The sequence below is a fragment of the Acanthopagrus latus genome, chromosome 10 (genome assembly GCF_904848185.1).
Source record: "Acanthopagrus latus isolate v.2019 chromosome 10, fAcaLat1.1, whole genome shotgun sequence".
Classification (NCBI taxonomy): Eukaryota; Metazoa; Chordata; class Actinopteri; order Spariformes; family Sparidae; genus Acanthopagrus; species Acanthopagrus latus.
In genome coordinates, this window is record NC_051048.1 from 8,451,560 (window position 1) to 8,468,192 (window position 16,633).

General features: G+C 39.4%; 1 long non-coding RNA gene across 1 annotated transcript in view; it reads right to left on the reverse strand.

The window, feature by feature from the left end:
* Positions 1-16,144, reverse strand: part of LOC119027316 — a 42,045-nt gene extending 25,901 nt beyond the window's left edge. Inside the window, exons 1-2 of the long non-coding RNA XR_005077345.1 lie at positions 15,927-16,144; positions 14,914-15,034 (exon numbers count right to left, since the gene is read on the reverse strand). This is a non-coding gene — a long non-coding RNA (uncharacterized LOC119027316). The remainder of the gene's footprint in view (positions 1-14,913; positions 15,035-15,926) is intronic.
* Between the last annotated feature and the right edge of the window lie 489 nt (positions 16,145-16,633).

Below are 16,633 nucleotides of genomic sequence, written 5' to 3' on the forward strand. Positions count from 1 at the left end.
ACCACTGAGGTAATTTAGGGGCTCGTGTATCGACCCACTGAGGATTTCTACATTCTGCTTCTTCCTGTACTTCACATCGCCAATTTTATCAGTAGTTTTCACTTAGCTGAAGACTGGCTAACAAAAATAAAAGAACCAATGAAACCAGTATTAGGATTTAAGAGTGTTAAGACCAAAGTACGTATTTATTCTTCCTTTTTAGATGACATTAAATGTGTTTGATACCTTTGACACTCATGGCAAGGTAGACATAAAGTGGATAATACAGTATGTTTTTCTATCACAACATGTGTGGCACCATCTGATTGGATAGAAGCAGTAGATGTATATTGATGAGGCCATAAAGTGTGGTGGGATCATGGGAGTTGCAGTCTTCATTGTTCAACAAACTCTAACGCTAATAAGAATCTATCTGGTGTAGGTTGGGGATGGACAGTTTGAGTCAAACTCACGACTTTCTAACTTTTAACGACTGGAGACCACTGTTTATGTACAATTTGAGGGCAAAATTCAACAGTAAGTTATCTTAACTCACTAACGTAGAGAAGAAACAGCATGTACAATAAGTAACTGAAGTTACACACAAAATGTAGATATGTTCGTAACTTTAGTTAATTAAGGTTTGACAAAAGATAAGCATCGCAATGCCATCAAGACAGCATCTCCATAACTTGGATCAATGGATATCAAATATTTGTCTCTCACACCTTCTTAGAGGTCACACAACTGGATCTTTCTTCATTCTGTTTATTTATACTGTTTTTTCAATCTAAAATGCCACTTCCCAATACATGTCCTGACAAAACAAGCATTACATTGTTGCCTTGTGTTCTCCTATTCTGTGTGGACATGACTTTGCAATATCCAGCCATCCCTTTGCAAGGCTGTCTGCAGCTTCTCTGTTCCCCACAACATGCTTTCTCGCTCATGCTCTTACCTCCATTGCAAACTCCCCTCAGTAGCATGTTGTAGTTTACACAATAATGGCTCAAATGTGGAAAGTGCAGAGTTAAAGGTTGTAATGCATTTAATATTCAACACTTACATTCACCTCTACAGCCAGATTGGCAGATACTTTGAATAAGAGCAGCTGGTTGCCAAAATGGCAGGCTTTTTTGATACAGGCCCTGCTCTGACTGAGAAGGTATGGCACCTAACAATTGTAGATTTTTAAAGGTTTAATGCAGCATGGGACCCAGTTTGAGGTAGAATATCTGCCTTATTAGTCCTGTCAAAACTACACCTCTTCCGTGGTCCGTTTATGTATCCTTCAGTGGAGACGGAGAATGAGGAGGACAAAAAAAGAGACAAAAAAAGGAGAAGGGCAAGACAAGACAAAAAAAAATAAGAGGTGATGTGGTTGAGTAGCAGAGTGTCTAAGAGTATTATTTGAAGACTTTTTGGGTGTAAGAGTGAAAAAGGGTTGAATGAATGATGAGAAAAAAGATGAAGAGGGATTCAAAAAAGACAGATATTAATGAAAGCCATTGTAAATGTCAAATTACCTTTTTGGAGTTAACAGCCTATTTCAAAATTTTAGCAGAAACAGTATAAATTATACAGGGTGAAAACCAGGGAACAGGGGGTTCCGAGGCCAGACTGTCTTCCTATTAACAGCAGGTTAATAACAAAAAAACGTAACAGGAAAGACACAAGAACAAGGAGGTCAAGACAGCAGAGCTGACTCATGTTGGTCCATAAAGTACCTCAACACAAACACACCACTCCACTCCACACACTCCATGTATGTATTTATATAAATATCTTCCATTATTTTGTCTGTTTGAGTGAAGGTGACTGTGTTTGGTTCAAACCCTCTGGGGTTTCGAAGAAAAGAAAGAGAAAACACTGACATTACCACACTTTTAACTCAAGTTTGAATGTCATATTTTGACCCTGAAACCAAAAATTGGGATGTCAAAAATGTAACTACTACTAAAACTAATTTAACTCCTGGTTTTCCTGCCGCGTCAGAAAAGTTTGTTTGGTTTGATACCAAAGACGTACAGCAACAGATCAACAAAGGACAACAAAGTTTCAGTTATAAAAGGATGACTAATAAAAGTTAGCACACAGTAGATCTGTCATTTGTCAAGAAAAGACAGAACTCAAGTAATGTCTATGCACCAGACGGAACCAGGAGGCAACAAAGGCTGTTTTTCAAGAACCTCAACATAATGTAATGATAATTAGGAAACTGATGGAGGAGATGTTAACTTGAGACAAAACAGGTTCAAATTCTAGCAAGTGTTTTTCTAGCAAACCTCGGTATTAAAATGTTTAAATCTCTGTGGAATAAAAAGGTAAGTGCTACTAGCTTGTTTATATTCGTTATTGTAGAGTTAGTGTATTTTCAGTGTATAGGTAGTGCATAGCTACTAGAGGGTGATATAGGAGTGTATTTTCAGTCCTGTCCCATCCCACTCCCACAGAAAAAGCTTGTCCCAACCCAATCCTGGGCCAGAGTAAAAAAAAAAACCTCATGTCCCATCCCGCTAGTCTTTAGGCAACATATTGAATTTGATTTGATCTTCTCCCCATTCTTTTTAGATTACATTGTGTTCTGTGGTTTAATTTCAAAAGATATGGCAAAAGGAACAGCTCATCTGTGATAATATGTGGAGGCATTTATTGCCTTAATCCTAACAAAAAAAATTCACTAAAGGGCACAAAACATAAATAATACATGGCCTGTGGTGGTCCCTATAGTTTTTCTATTGAGGACCATCAGTCAAGTCCCTGTTTCTAGCTCTTTTGGGGGTCAATTACAGTAAAATTTTACTAATTTATTGAGCAATTGTTTCCTTTACACAGTGACATTACTTTTATGTTTTAAATTGCTAAAAAAGGCAAAAAAAAAACTGCACCAAGCAAGAGAATTGTCCTCAATGAACAAAAGCGCATATAGGCATTACCTTCAGTTCACAATGAATTTTGGAAGAGGAAAAAAGTGCATAAGATTCAAATATTAAATAAAAATACAACTGCAATATCACACATTTGAATATTTGCCCATTCAAGAAAAGTGTTACAGTGTAGGCTTATGGAAACAAAACTACAAAATGGCGGCGCACCTGTCCTATGTTTTTGTTGTTGTTGTTCTATTGGTTGGTTCCCGCTCCTGTCTGCTCCCGTTAACTTTTTGTCCTGTACCATCCCAATCACGTGATTAATAGTAAGGCTCACTCCCATCCTACGGGAATCCTGTAACATGTGGGATTCCCGAACAAATGTCAGCCTCTAATAGGTACCTATACACTATAGTGCATAGATCTTCCGTGGCGATAGAGGAAGACGAGGAGAATGCTGACTGAAATGGTCCGCCAAAAGCAGACTACTCTTTATCAAATTACTTGTTGTGAGTAATTTCAGATGTGAAATCAGAATTTGTTACTGCTATAGAAGGTATGTTAATAATGTCATGTTAGTTACCACACAGTAATTGTTAAAGAAGAATCCTATGAGGACAAGATCAAGAAAATGACAAAACACACAGAATCCAGGTTTTAACAGGGTACAATAGCCATCTAATGGTACAAGACAGGTCAAGACAACTTACATACATCAGGACACAAAGTGATGTATTGCAGCCTCATACTTCTTTGAAAAGAGGTATGGCCATGATAAACTTGTATCATCTATACTGAAACACAGAGATTAGTTACTGAGCGGCGTTTTAGATTATGGCTCATCACTGTCATATTCTCACAGTAACCAATGGCAAAGACAGATAACAGAGGCTAAACTGGGCCACCTACAAATGTGATTGAATCAGGTTGATTCTGTTGTAGCAGACTCTTTACTTTCCCCCAAAGGGGGGGGGGGTCTTTCTAAAGTGAGACTTTTACTTTTTTAAGCAATGCTAAATACATTTAAGGACAGCCACAATAATCTACAGCCATGTAGCAATCTGAAGTTCTCAAGTGGATTCACTGGGACACATTTAGATTGAAAGTAAGGGATACATGCAGTGGATGCATGCAGGGTAATATTTACCATCTTAGTTTAAGGAGTTAGATGCTAACAATTGCTGATTAGCAGCCTATAGAGCACACTGGGGACTGGGAAACTATAATCCCTGGCAAAAAGCGAGGGAAAACAGATTAAAATACACTGGGGATAATCAACAAATGAAAAACAGATTAAAAAAAAAAGTCAGGAAAAAGAGACCTGGCACATATGGATTGTCAGTTAATAAAGACTACACAGATTGAACTTGGAAGAAACTTTAAGTCACCAAGAAGTCAACATTCTACATCAAGTAAAACTGTGCATTCAATAAAACACCTATAACTATGTTAGCATAAAATGCAAAGCATAGGGCTGTTTTTGGTACACCACAGCAAAATTAGTCGAGATAGTCAAGACATTACCATATGCATGATATACTGCATGACAGCAAAATACCAGAGTGTGACAAGTGTGTTTTGTAAATCAAGCTAGAAACAAGCTTACTGTGTAACTGAGCTGAATGAGCTAATATAGAATAGCTCTAAATACTGCAGTTGCCAGAATGAACATCAATATCGAGCAGAAGTAGAAGAAAACACAGACTGGAGGAGAAACACTCAGAGAAATAAATGGGTAAAAAATGAATACAACTAAGTGGAAGAACCAAGCAGCATGAGAAAAAGATGGACTCTGCGGCAGATGGAGAGAAATGTAAAGATTAAGAACAATGAGAAAGAAACAGAGATAAAGAGAGAGCTGGGGGGGGGGTGACAAAGAGGGATGGCAGCAGCAGTGAAAAAACAAAGTTTGTACACGAAAAAAGGGGAAAGGGAGGATGTGATGATGAGAATGCAAGTACAAGAGATACATGTATCATTCTGAGGTGCAAGGGAGACATACAGGCAGATGGATAGAGGAGCATTTAACCTGGAACAATGATGCTTTCCAGTGAGGAGCAGTTGACATTTATCAGACAGAATTCTGGATGGAAACCTGAGGACAATAGTGAGTGATCATTCTGCGTTTCTCTAAAGAGACCCCTGAAGGGGACCTTCAAGATATTTTGTTGGGCGGTGTTTTATTTTGAAGAACATTGGTAGAAGCTTGTTGGCATTTGTTAGCAACACTGGTGCGCACCTTTACAAGAACAAAGACACACTGAGGTGCAATCAACACAAGATTCAGCTGAAGACACTCAACTGCTGAGCAGGAACACCATCTATTTAGTCTGGAAACCAGACAAATCTGCTGAGTGAAAGTTCTATTTGCCAGGCTACCATCCTGTACAAGCAGCCCAGTTGCCAGGGTAAAATAGCAGTTGACGTTTCTGCAAAACACAGATAAGTTCACATTTTTATGTGTCAAGTCGCGTTCACATCACGTTTATGGTTTGACTTTCATGTCTGGAGGTGGAGGGATAGTGGTAGAGTTAAAGGCGACAAGGGTGGCAAGCCATTAGCCCCATTCACATTGCCGTTGGGTTGCAGGGATCCTGCACCAATTCTTCGCCTCTGCCTCTTTGTCAATGTCTCTGAGGCGGCGATGGGGTGAAATTTCGCTCCGGCGCTGATACACCTCTGAAGTACTGACCGACCGATTATCGGCCACCAATATATCGGGGCCCAATAGAATGGCCCAATTTCTATCGGTGGTTCTATCGTATCGGTGAAGCGTTGTCACAAGATAAAACTGAAAATTTGACCTAAAGAACAGTAAAGTTTCAACACGAGTTGTTTTTGACAACATTATTCTGGTGACTGGGGTTGAGTTTAAGCTATAGGCCAGTTAAGTAAAAACTGAGCGTAAACATTATCATTTTGCAACAATTTCATTCGGTATATCCTATTTTTTGCCTGTAAAGAATGGAGGAAATGACTAGTCCCGACTGAGAAATAGTTCAGCACCCCCTGCAAAAAAGTCCATGTTTTCATCTTTTTGTTAAAGTAAACTAACCATGGGCGCCGTTTAGCTCAGTTGGTAGAGCAGGCATTGAAATCCCAGCCTGGGGCCCTTTGGTGCATGTCACTCCCCTTCTCTCTCTCATCCTGTTTCCTGTATAGTCTTCGGCTGTACTATCAATAAAGCCTTACAAAGGCCAAAAAAATGCTTAAAAAAAGAAAAGTAAACTGACCAGCTGGAGGCTCTAAATACGTACTAACATTACAGATCTGACAGAGGCATCAATTTTCCTTATCTAATGCTTAGGAAGGAAGCAAAAAGGCTTACTTCCCATATGTTGAAACCATGCCTTTAATATTTCCAGAATTTCACTTTTCATTTTGGCATAATTTAATTGGGGGAAATAACCGTTTTAAACTAATTGAGATTACTGGCCTAAATCAATTCGATTTAAATGTCTTAAAGGCAAAACTAAAAAAAAATAATAATAAAAACAAAACCTCTGTTGAGACACTGAATGATGTCTTTTAAATCTTATTTTCTCCTAGGGGAAACATTTTTAAAAACTCAGGAACAATTGGACTTTTTGTAACAGTATACAGTGTCTAGACGGGGCAAACCTTGCTATGGTGACCTACTTTAGAGTTTATTTGGAACACACTGTGCGGGATGCTTGACTCCCAACAATTCAATCAGCGATTTCAACACAGTGTAATTAGGATCATATTCCCAGGGAAAAGGGGAGGGTCAAGCACATGACCTTTCAGTTATTGGTGGGCCTCTGGTGGCCGGACAAAGTTCTTATTAAATGTTGAGACAAAAACATGAGTGGGAAATGCTGACTTCTGTTTTTTTTTTTTCTTATCATCTTGCCCTCTGTTCGCTCGTCTCATTGCCTCGCTCATTCCAAACACATGGCCACAGGGATCTAATTTAGGGAGCGCCAGCACTTCCTTTGAGTTAAAACTGTAACTTTAAGGTAATGGTCGCACATGAAATAAATGCATGGGCTTGTCTGCATGGGTTGAAACCCAAGGGCCCTGACTCGCAGCTAAATTTGTTCATTGTCTGTGTACTATTAGCATATGCACACAAGGGACCCATGTCCCCTTCACTTTTCAAAATCCTAATTCTGTTCTCCTCACTATTTTAGTTTCAGGCTGATTTACTCACTAAAATCTCTGTAAACAGAGTCCTCTAACTCTGATGAGCTGCCAAAATTCACATGTTAGAGCCACTAATGCACCATGCAAACAAAGCAGTGACAAAGGTAATTATAACACTATGCTAATAAGTGTAACAATTAAGTGTAACAACATAAACAAGACTTCTTTTCCCTGGGTTTCACCTCTCATACACTGGCCATACGTTACTGACGGAGGCCATTGGGGCCATAAATTGAGCACCATTTATAGATACAGTAAGGGAGTACTGCCCATTGCTGACAAAAAAGTGACAAAAGGTGGGGGAAAAAACAGGAGGGTGGGGAAACAGTGAACTAATGGAATACTGGAAATAATAATAATGGAAACAGGTGGGAAAAAGGAAGTGTAAAGTAAAATGCAACACACAAGGATATAGAACAAAAGGAAATTAATGCACCCAAATCCCCAAATCTGATTGCTGAAGTCCCTTCGCCCTTACGGTGTCATGAATACTATAATTTATGTTGCTTACGTTTAAAGACTCCTGCTGGAATGGAATTGGTGCTCAAACGAGTGTAAAATAGTCTTTCTTACTCACTTTCCAGAAACAATATGCAGGGGATAACCCACAGACCTCATTTTCATTGGAGCTACTCTGCCAGGAAAAATAGTCCCTGCGTGGTTTGATGAGTGTCCAAAACAATTTCATAACCTCTCTTAGTCTCTCTCTCTCATCTGCTCTGCTAGGGGGAGGGGTGAGACTGTCACAAGTGCTTGATGGAGTTAATTGAGGGGGACAAATGATTTATATGAAATAATTGGGGGTGACATCTCACTGCCTCCCTTCAAAATGACACTTACTCTTACAATTAAGGGTAAAACCATGAGTTGTAAATGAATTAATGTCAGACCAAAAAAAGCTTTCCCTCTCTCTTCTTTAACAATTCCCCTGACCATCATCATTACACATTTCACTTTGAAGCCATGATTTTCTGTAAATATAGGAAAGTTTCCTGGAATAAAATGCATCATTACATGTACAAAACAAATCAATGCTGAATGGCAGTGACAACTGTATATTACTGACATTTTAAGGGTATCATCAAAGGCTAATGCACATTTCATATACTGATTACGTTACAGAAAAAAATCCATTTAGTGACCTTTTTCGTGTCTCTTCCCCCCCTTTCGTCTCCCGCCTCTTTGTTCATCATCTGTGAGCTTTAAAGCCGTGATAATCTTTAAACAGTACGGATCAGATCGTCGAATGATAAATCACGACACATGTGGGCGTGACTGACAGGACAGGAGGGGTGCTGTCCCCTCAAAGATCCTCTCAATCAGTTGTATAAGAAGAGGTTTCAAGCAATTAAAGAGCAAGTGCACTGTGATGTATTCTGATTCTGACAATATCTAACTGGTTAACTTGAAAATGTATCAAACTGCTCTGTTCAGTAGCTTGTACCAAAGTAGCAAAAGTGTAATTTTGACTGAATCAAGAATCGTCCCTTGAGACCTTGATTATATCCATACAAATTATGTTATCACAAGTTAAAATAATAATTACTGAAGTATTTTGATTTTTTCATTTAATGTATTACATGTAATATCAGTCAACCTTATAATATTAACATTTGTAGGGTACAAAATATGTACAAAATGTGTTTTAGATTCTTGTAAGATTACATTTTAAATTTTCCCATCACTAATTAGCATTTAATTAATGCAAGCATTTCAAGTCTGGAAAGTTGCCAATTAGCCTGTGTATTTCTGCATTAATAAGTGATTTCAGATTTCTGTCATTTGGCTCACACAGTGCTGTGTCTGACCTATTTTTAAACAACAGGTGGAAACTGTAAATTGGTTTAAAATCTTATTTTGTGATCTTTGAACCAGAGGGAAATTGAAAATTGTTTGGGAAGTGGAAACATACACACAGTATACACAACATAAGATCACCTTTCTAATATTGACTCACAGGGCCTTCTTGCATAGTTGGCTCTTGGCTCTAACAGTCCTTTTAAGATTTATTTCTGTACTGTCCTTTAATCTTCTCCCCTTCATCTGCATCTGTTATTAAAGAGATAAATGGACGTAGATTGAATAAAGAATCACAGCATTACTGGAAATGCACTGTGTGTTCTGAAATTAAATCTAAACCTTGTTTTTCATTTCACTCCGCCGCCTCACTAAACAACATCACAATCTAATACAAGCTCTACCCTTTTCCAAGCCATGCACCTAATATACTGCAAGATCTCAGTTAACAGCGAACGTGAAATTTTCTCGGTGATAAGTAGGCAAGTATAACCCAAAATGTGGGCCCAGAGCTGTAATGACTTTAAGTCTCTTTCTGGCTGGCCAGCTGTGCTGTCTCATTGTTTGATAGCAGTGTTATCCACACTTACTTACCCTTTCTCTTAGGCACTGCAGGGCCTTGGGGACTCAGTTCGTTTTGTGTGTTTACCAATTCCCACAACCTAGCCAGACTCTTGGGGCGTCTCTTGGAAATTACATTCTGTAAGGTCCCCAAGACTATTTAGCTGGCTGGGTGGTAATAATTGCAGGGCAGGAAAAAAAATCTAAAGAAATACAACTTTCTACACACAGTATACAGCATGCAATACTGCTGGCTGTTGGATGAAAGTATGTGCTATGAAATGGATTTAAATGTCATAGGCAGGACTACATCCGACTGCACAATATACATGTGTTCAAAATAAAAAATACTGTCGAAAATGAGGTAAGATTTCAAGTAAAAGGTTTTGCAGGGACTAGGAGGCCTGTGAGAGAGTTTCACTGTCCTTTACAAACAGACCACAACGTGCAATAATCACGCGCATGCTGCTGAATTAATAGTCAAGACTGTAACTTGACCGTTCCAACTTGTTTACACGAGTGGTGAGATGAAAAGCAAGATGCTCTGCCACACACATGCGCAGCTCAGTTGGTGTCTGTCTTGTACATTTGAATGGCCTGAATCTTGTTACCTAGGACACAAAACTGACATATAGTTCCCTTTTATAATGTGAACTTCACAAAGACTTACTTACACAGTAAGCAGATATACAGCAGCACTGTCTACATTTAGAGCTACCACCTGATGAACATTGAATGATGAAGTTAAATATTAATTCTCACTTCAGTTGTTTTGTTTCCAGCAACAGACCTAGAAATATGACCGATACCATGTGGACCTAGCTGCTACAAACTTCTTTTCGATAACTATTCCATTTGATGTGATGTAACTAACTAACTAACTAACTAACTCTCTACCTATCCATCTGATAATAAATACAATATTTTGAGTTGTGTCTTTAGTAGTCGACTCCTATTTTCACTTTCCGTTTAGCCATGTTGTTGTCTACCCCAACTCCTGAGCAAAATTTCTGGCTTTAGCTACGATTGTCAGACTAATATTGTCTAAAAACAGCCAACTGCTGTCTGATAATAATGCATTAAGAGTGTTGAGGCTGTCTCAAATGGACGTTTTCAGCAAGAAAACAATTAGCTAAAACATGCTTTTGCAATTCGTAAAAGGAGAGGAACTGCAGAGTTAGTTCTCCGTGTTCCCTACAAGAACTTTTCACAAGCAATAACTTGATATGGTTTTAATATGAAAAATTTTGATGACAACACATTTACTGTAAAATCCAGAGTTTCTATACATTATAGGCTGAAAGTCTCTTAAGCACCAACTTGATTCCCTGGATTTGTAAGGCTGACTATGTTTCTCCACCCAAATATAGACAGCTGAATGGCCAACTTAATCTTTGGACTCCACCACATTTCTTCACATGAAATGCCAAATGTCTGTCTATTTGACCTATCTCCTCGCTCTGAAGAATACAATGACTGACTGACTGCCGAAGCCAAAGGTAAAGAAAGACTGTCAGGAGAGGGAGGGGAGAGGCTGATAGAGTGAAAGGCCATTATTAGACTCATTCTGCATTTTTGGTGGGAAGTGACTCTGGAAATTGGAATTGCGCGACCTGGCAGCGACCGATAGGAGCCCTTTTAGTGAAATAAATAAACCAAAAATAAATAGATAAGTCTGGTTATTTTTAAATTAAAACAATCAATCAAAGGGAGGGGGAGAGTGTGCTGAGACTGCCCATTAAGAGAGCAGTGAGGTTGTTATTTCTGCACCTGTGGAAGGGCTGAATATGAATGCAGTCAAACATACTGGACACTGGCCATTATCTGCTACCAACACATATACAGCACACTAGTTGTTCAGCTCTTTTAATCTCCACTCACTGTGACATGACATATATCATGAATAATGCGCCATACCTCAGTACAGGCCGTTATGAGATTTCCTGTCACATTTCCACACTTATATGAAGCCATTTTCCAATAAGAGACGAGAAACTGATGCAAGTATTGATCTTGGATTTTAAATAAGGTTTGCTGGAACACCTTTAAGCTTCCGTCTGTGGAAAATGTGTAATACAGACAGGCTGAAAGGGTGGTGGGATCAATTTTACCAGATAAAGCTGCATCTACTTTGCTATAATGGAGTCCCATGTGTGACCTTATCACCCTGTCACACATTCGCCATTACAAGGCGGCTGATGTTATTGTAAACAACTGATATTGTTAGTCCCCTCAGCCTCCTGTCCTCTCCATTCAGAGCAGGCCTAATTAAGGCTGGATTTAGATGGTGGCATTTGGGTTTGTGTGGGCTGAGCGATGCTTTCTGGTAAATGACCATATTAACGGGATGATTCCTCTCTCTGTCTTACCCTCTCTTCGTTCTCTCCCACCCTCCCTGTGCTCTTTCTATTTCCCACCATGGCTGTGATGCAGCCAGTGATCCATGCAGATGTGAGGGCCCCCCACGCTGCGGCCTGTCTAATTGTTATCATATTTTGTCATCTGCGGCCTGTTATTTTAGCTAGCATTTGGGGACGCATATAAATACCCAGTGACGTTTATTGAATGTCAAAGGCCACTGGGCGGCTGATTGATTTTGACCCCTTTTCAGTGATGTCAGACTGTGATTTGTTGCCACATCATGGCAATCTTAAAAAGCTATTTTCCCCGCCAGTGGAAATACGAACTATCACTCTGAGGGGAAAGCGAGCCTCGGATAACTCCGGAATTAAGATTAATGGGCATTTTAGGAAGCCTGCCAGAAACTATGAAGATATTTTTTGGATACATTAAAACAGAAAAGGGAATGTCAAAGACAGGAATAATTAATTGATTCTGGGTAAAACTTTGGAGAAAGGGCAAGGCCTGCGTATTTCTTTCTGTTTTTTTTTAAAGGTGTGTTTTCAAGCATGTAATAATAGAGAGCTTGGGCTTGCAGCATATAAAATTACAGCCCTGTGGATTAATATCCGTGCTGTTTTCATATACACCTTACTTGTAAACAGTAGAATATCCAATAAAGAGAATGTAAATATCAGTGGCATTAATATTTTATCATCCCCCTTTGAGACATTTTTATAATAATACAGGTCCATACAAATAACCAGAACCACAAATATCCATGTCATATAAACAGTCTGGTGAAACAAAAGTTGCACTTGTAGACCTTTTTTCAGACTGCACATTTGTGTACTTGTAAAGTGTATGACACCTTATTTAAATCTCTATACATATGCCAAATTCAGTATGCTTTTTTTCTATAATAAATACACATGTCAACATTTGCTGAACAATGCATTCATGCTTGTTATGTCATACTTGTTATGGCAGTGGCGACTCAGGATGTTCGAAGAGCAGGGGTGGGGAAAAAAGGGAAACCAGCGGTATGAAGTGGGGCATTTTGACACAGAAACACTTAGATGTTCAGTTTTAGGGGCATCACATTGCCTGATCATCCATATGGATGAGCCAAGTACTCTGAAAAAAGGTATCTAGGACTTCTACCTGTTAAATATTCCTCCATCGGCTAGTTTCTACCTCAGTTTGTAAAATAAAATTGAAATGATTAAAGTCCATCTTGTTTGAATAATTTTGAAAGCTCTCTCGATCTCCATGCCCAATTTCCGCCCCCTTGTGAAAAATACTGCAGCCACTAAAACGTCGGGAAGTATTTCTGGACTGACTGACCAACCATCAGAGCAACCTACAGTATAGAGCTGCTAAAGCTGCCAAAGAGATGCAAGGAGAGCCAAAGTGGAGAATAATGATAATTCATTTTCTTAACTGTGTAACAATTGGAAACCTTACCATCCACCTTTTTACCCCAAATATAAAACCTGAACCTCCAACGTCAATAGAAGTTCAGGCTGGCCAACACCACAGGAGGCTTACCACCTACAGTGGCTTACATCATCACTGACTTTGTGTCTGATGCTTTCATGTTACTTAGATATCTACTAGCTCACAATCGTTAGGGAGAAAAAAGAACATCCTGGCATCTACTTCACAACATGTAGGTCTGGGCTCTTCAGTTATGGGCACGTTAGGTTGGTAGACCACGTGGTCTTGTGCTTTTTTTTTTTATATTTAAACAAGACAAGTGTATGTGTAGCACTGTAGAAATTTACAGACAGTTAGGTCCAGGGTCTATAGCAGTTCATAACTAGATCCCAATGTAACATACAACAGACGAGAGGTAAGTTTTGAACTGCTGGCTTGTTTATGTAACATTTAGTAAACCAAAACACACACACACACGGCTCCAAATAACAAAAAGAGTAATTAACGCACTCAAAGAGATAATACATTTTCCTCTTATCTTATCAGTGGAGGTAATTTTCAACCCAGTAACCTTTAAAGTTGTACAGTGTAACTGTTTTTTGTTTTATTTGCTAAAATTGTGATTATGATCTGACAGTAGAATAAGATGCAGGTAAGCTGTGCAAAAAACCACAGTCTGTGGGTCCAGCCAGTGGCCCTAATTTGATTTGCAAGAATCCACTGCTCCTGTCTGTGTCTGAGAACTGTCAATCATTCTCGTGCATACTTGGCATTGCCCCTCCCCGACACAAGCGCAGTGCCTACTCTTATCTGGTCAGATACTTTTGAGCTCAAACTCAAATTGTCAACAATGGCGGAGAACAGACAACAACAACAGAGCCGAAAAATGCCCCACAATTGTCCACATCAAAGAGAAGAAATGAGAAGACTGACAGAGAAAAGCAGTGTATAAACAAAGACTTGGACCGAGTCAGAGAGAAAACAAGGAGAAATATCGGCATCATTTCAGAGGTGGAGGGTTAGGGTTTGTTAGCTTGTATGCTAACTCTGGTGTTTAGCTTTGTCTTTATGGCTACTTAGCAAACGTGTCTTTCAAGTGACCGGGCAGTTGTAACATTAGTTTGTGTTCAGTTCACTTTGAAGTGGTTGCATTTGTTTAGAGAAACAATGTTACTCATGATTCAGAAAGGCAGCATGGCAAAAATGTCGCACTGTCTACCGTGATGTGAGGAATATTGTTTGTTACTCGGGATATCTACAGTGATCGGCATCAGGCACTCCTCATCGTAATCCAGTTGCATTGATCAGAATTAGAACAATCAGGGCTTAATTTGTTGTTAATTTGAATGCACCATTGCTTGGTTATCTGGCTTCCTCTCATTAAGAGCCTGCTCGCGCACAGCAGGCTCCTCTGTGGGGAGGGTAAGGAGGAAGAAGGATGGACCTGGGAGCTATGCTACTTCAATTTTTCTGTCCAAGTCCACTTTTTTCTCAAAACTCCAGACAGCAGCTTTAAGTTGTTATTTCTTAACTCTTTTCTTTTCAGTTAATTTGGTTCAGAGTTCTAATTTTATCCTTTTAGGCCATATTTAGTGTTTAATTGCACCTCTCGTCTGTCATTTTTAGAGTTTACAGTCACACAACCCTTTCCGCATTATCAATTGGCACAAATGTAATCCGTAATTTTTGTTCAAGTCCTTACACATACAAATGAGCTCTTATGTACATTGCAGCAAAACAAAAAAAGGTTTAGTCCTACCGTAACTCATGTGTATGAATCATCCTTATCCACGGGGTGTAGAGTAGTGTCAGTGAAGCAGCCGTTCAGACAACTCGATTTCCCCAAAGGTCAGCTCGCCATCTTTCATTTCCAGCGTAGACTGTGTATGACAGGTTTGGGTACCGTTAACATTTGAATAGATACCAGTTCTTTCATGTCAATATTGGTACCCAACAGTAGCTTCTTCCGGTACTTTAATCTCTATAATAAAGAAAGTAATTTCAGTTCTAACTAGTTAAATCATTCACTTCTGAAGACAATATATCATGAGTCATATGCCAGAGGCAATGCACATCACATGTCAGGCATCCTAAGTTTTATTTCTGTAGCATCTTGCTGTTCTTCATACAAATGGGTCAAAACGAAAAGTCCTGCTACATATGGCTCTACCAAATCATCAACCTAGTGCTAAGAATTAATAACAGAAATCATTAAAATGTATATGCGCTGCCCTCTCCTGGCAGGTCTCGAATAGTGGTGGCTGCATATTAATACTAACTGGGAATTTTGAGTTCCTGTTTTGACCCTTTGAGCTTGTTTTAGCGTCTCAGTGTTACAGTGCTACAGCAGCAGATTGAGTCAATTACGTGATGTCAGCAGTTACAATTTAGTTTCCAAAGCATAAGAAACACTGCATACGGCTGAACATATATGTCGTTTTATGATAAGTAAGTGGATTAAAAGGGCTGGTTTGTAAATACACCTGTAGCGACGCTAACTAGCAGTGACGTGCAGGTTACTGCTTTTTGCCATGAGCCAAAATGGCGGTGACGTTCACCTCGCCTCATGTCATTAGCAAACGAAACTTGACCAGGCGTGCCACATGAAGCTTTACAACGCGGTTCACAGACAGACAACCACAAATGACACAACATGAAACTTATCCAAGCCACTTTAGCTCAGCTATGGGCGAATTCGACCGCACGTTCGGCCTAAAACAACTACCAGATAGCATGCTTATTGACACATGACAAACAAACTTTTCCGCTCACCAAGTCCTCGTCCATGCAGTAACTTATCCAGCAGAAATATGCAGAAGCGGTGTACAAAAACCTCCAAAAAGCCGGTAAAAGTAAAAATAAATAAATAAATAAATAAATTCAAAACCTCGCTTGTTTACTATTATTTGCCCTTTCATTGGTATCCACTTCTACGTCGCGGTCTCTAACAAGCTACAGTTTACTCTCTCTATTTTCCCTCTCTCACCAGTGCGTGGCGCTGATTGGCTGGTTACTGCCGCACTGACTAAAGGAGCAATCCACGAATTAAAGTAACCTAAATCAACGGTAAAAGCCAATAAAAAGACTTTTAATGTTATGACTTTATGACCTGGTGTCAAACGGCATTATGGCATTATGTTTAATGTTTAGTTTCCGTTTTTAACCCTCTTGTGTTTAACATGTCTTTGGTTTATGGCTGTGATAACATTGGTTGCGAGGAGGAGAAAATATAGACTATAATTAGACTCCCAATTCATGCACAGGTATTAAATGTTAGGTTTGACAAGGGCTAGCGACCTGCAGGCTGACCAGTTGGGTCATTAAAGGATGAATCAACAGTGAATCGGGGTTTTCTTTTTGACAGCCGCTGGGAAAAAAAACCCATCTGCTTTAGATTTCCTGATAGATATGCCACAGTCGCAGTTGGGTCCATCGGGACTTTGGACAGGTTTCTCTCTTCATCTTCGTTTCCTCTCAGC